The 3342-nt window shown below is 45.9% G+C and overlaps 1 pseudogene across 1 annotated transcript; it reads left to right on the top strand.

Annotated features, from left to right (window-relative positions):
- The first annotated feature begins 221 nt into the window (after nucleotides 1-221).
- Nucleotides 222-867, top strand: LOC308436811 (large ribosomal subunit protein uL1-like; annotated as a pseudogene). The gene has a single exon. The product of its transcript is annotated as a large ribosomal subunit protein uL1-like (transcript).
- The last annotated feature ends 2475 nt before the right edge of the window (nucleotides 868-3342 follow it).

The following is a 3342-nucleotide window of genomic DNA, read 5'->3' as shown; positions in this document are numbered from 1 at the left end:
TAAAAAAACCAACAAAATGAAAATGTCATGACCTGTCATACTGGATCCAGTAGATATGGAACATGAATAAATGACTCAGAGACAAGGAACTTTTAACTGTTTTACCTTTTGAGGGACTTGGGAACATAAGGGCCGTGACTCAATGAAAGTATAGGGTGGACATGCACAAAGACAGCCCCACAGTTATTCTTTTTCCGGTTTCCGCGGCGCCGGCAGCCGCCATGAGCAGCAAAGTCTCACGTGACACCCTGTACGAGGCGGCGCGGGAAGTCCTGCACAGGAACCAGCACAAGTGCTGCAAGTTTCTGGAGATGGTGGAGCTGCAGATCAGCCTGAAGAACTATGACCCTCAGAAGGACAAACACTTCTCGGGCACTGTCAGTCCACCCTTCACCCCAAGTTCTCGGTGTGCGTCCTGGGGGACCAGCAGCACTGTGATGAAGCCAAGGCCGTGGATATCCCCCACATGGACATCAAGGCTCTTAAGAAGCTTAATAAGAACAAGAAGTTGGTTAAAAAGCTGGCCAAGAAGTATGATGCTGTTCTGGCCTCTGAGTCTCTGATCAAGCAGATCCCATGTATTCTGGGCCCAGCTAAACAAGGCTGGCAAGTTTCCCTCCCTGCTGACACACAATGAAAACATGGTGGCCAAGGTGGATGAGGTAATATCCAGTCAAGTTCCAGATGAAGAAGGTGCTATGTCTGGTTGTTGCCGTTGGCTACGTGAAGATGACCGACAATGAACTGGTCTACAACATCCACCTGGCTGTCAATTTCTTGGTGTCCTTGCTCAAGAAAAAAAAATGGCAGAATGTCTGGGCTTTGTACATCAAGAGCACCATGGACAAGCCCCAGAGTCTGTATTAGAATGTTCCAATAAATCTCAGTCCTGCCATCTAAAACAACAGCCCCACAGAGAGTGCTGGCTTTTACCACAGTGAGGCAGCCAGTGGCGATATACAGACCTCATCTAGTGGACTGTGAGGACAGAGGCCTGGCTGATGAGTCAGCTTGTTTTACATTTTCTTGTCTTGTAATTACCTTCCGTGATACTAAAAATTGTCAGTAAAGTTATTATTAAAGTCTAGTCTTGGCTGGACTGCAAAGATAGGAATGGGGCATAGACTCTCCTCACTCTGAGACATCAACTGTGTGATAGAATATTCCAGCAGAGGGAGATGGAGTGTTCTGGAGCTGCCGGCAAGGGTCAACAGGAGAGTAAAGAGGGCCTGTGGTTAGAGGACCCCAATCTCCACCCCTGCCCTCACACCCATCCCCCAGGCTGGAATCCCGAAATGCAGCAGCATAGGTGTGGCAAGACTGACCTGGGAGACCCAGGAGGCAACCTCCCCTCCCCCACACCCTCACCTACTGAAGCATGCAAGAAAGTAACAGTTGCAGTCTGGATAGATGCTTTATACCATTTCTTTCTCCCCAGGCCATACAAGACACCTCCTAGATTCCCAGATTCCGTGCACTAACCAAGGGGACTGTGTCAGTTACTTTTCTGGATGCTGTGATCACACACTTAACCAAAGCAACTTAAGGAAAGAAGCGCTGGTTCACTTTGGCTCACAGTTTGAAGATTCTGTCTGTGGTTGTCAGGGAGGCACATAGACAAAAGCATAAGACAGCTGGTTACATTGAATCCACAGTCAGGAAGTCTGGTATTACAGATACTCATGTTTATTTCCACATTTTTCTTAGGTTCTGGGGATTCACATTCAAGTCTGCGTGGCTGGCCAGCAGGTTCTTTTACTCCTTTTGTGTGCTCCATGGTCCCAGCCCACAGAAAGGTACTGCCCACATTCATGGTGAGTGACCCCACCTCAATCACCCTCATCTAGATAACCCCTTCACAGATGTGCCCAGACATTTGTTTGCTTGGTACTTCTGAATCCCAACAAGTTGGTGATTGAGATGGATCTTCACAGGGATGTAACCCGAAACCATGCAAACCTAGAAACTAAACTTCCACAGTCATCTCTACCCAATCAGGAGGGCTGCACTGGATAGCAAGCTCAGAGACTAAAGACTGAGCTCCTGAGTCATTAGAAGAGAACGTCTAGTCCTGTTTTGAATCCTGATGGAGTGACTAGTTACTGCGTTAAACTATTGAGATCCCGTAGAAACAAAGAGAGACTGTATCCCTGACCCATTAGAAGAGAGCTTCGAGACCTATTTTTGAATCCTGGTGGAGTAAACAGCTCCTATATTAAGCGATCAAGACCTTTTAGGTTGTTTTGTTGACATCAAACCACTCTGACTAACACAGCAACATCAAGTGATGTCTGGGGTCCTGTTATTACACAGACAAGAGCCTTTAAACCATCAGAGACCAGAGTTTGCACAAACACGAATCCTCCCTGGGTCCTTACTCAAAGAGTTCATCTCATAAGAAGCTTAGAGAAAAGATGACAAGAAGAGGAAAAAAACAAACAAACAAACCTCATGAATGGTTTGTTTGCCTCTTGTAAATATTAGTGATGAAGCCCAGAGCCACCAGCAAGCACTTAAGAGGAGATTGCCAGAGAGCTGTTCCCTGGACAGGGCTACTGAGAGGAACACTTGTTTTACAAGTTGAGTCACTGAGATCCTCCCACACACTAAACTGAGCTACTTTCTCTCTGGTGAGCACATAGGTTTCTGTTGATGCCCTTGATCTCTGTATTGCTAATAACTTTGCCTTTTGCTCCCTTGGGTCTACTGGAAAGAGGTGATACCCTGTCAACCCTCGCTCATCACTTGCTAGCACAGCACCATTTACAGCAACTCTAAACTAAAACATAACCAAGACTGAAAATGGTTGACTCTGTCTGGAGAGAGTTGTTCAGCTGAGACGGATAATACTCGTTATTTCTTTTAGTCCCCATTGCCCATTTTCCAGGAATCTGGATGAGCCACTTCGTTTGCGTTTGTGACGACTGTTGTTTCACACACCAAGTAAAATGGGGCAGATGGAGAAATCTAACAGCAGAAGTGGCTGGCTTATCTTTCTCTGAAGTTCGAAAGAAATTCATGATCGAGGACAGGTCTTGAAAGCATGTTAAGTGAGAAAATGGACCGCGTGTGGTGGCATCTGTACCTGTGAAATACCCAGGCAGATTAGTAGCTTTCAGAGGCTGGAATTGGAGGGAGAGAAGGAGTGGTGTGCCTTTAGGGCTGACAAACCATTCTGGAACCAGACGTTCACAATGTCTGAGCAACACCATGTATAGTGAAGGCAACTGGATAGTAAACTCTCAAATAATTAAAATGATCTTATGTCACATGACTTTCTTTTCAACTTCTAAAAAATTCTAATTAAAACAAAATCCCTGGCAGATGTCTCATCACATACTA

The sequence above is a fragment of the Micromys minutus genome, assembly GCF_963924665.1.
Source record: "Micromys minutus genome assembly, chromosome: 1".
NCBI classification, from domain to species: domain Eukaryota; kingdom Metazoa; phylum Chordata; class Mammalia; order Rodentia; family Muridae; genus Micromys; species Micromys minutus.
This window is presented reverse-complemented; position numbering and strand designations above follow the sequence as displayed.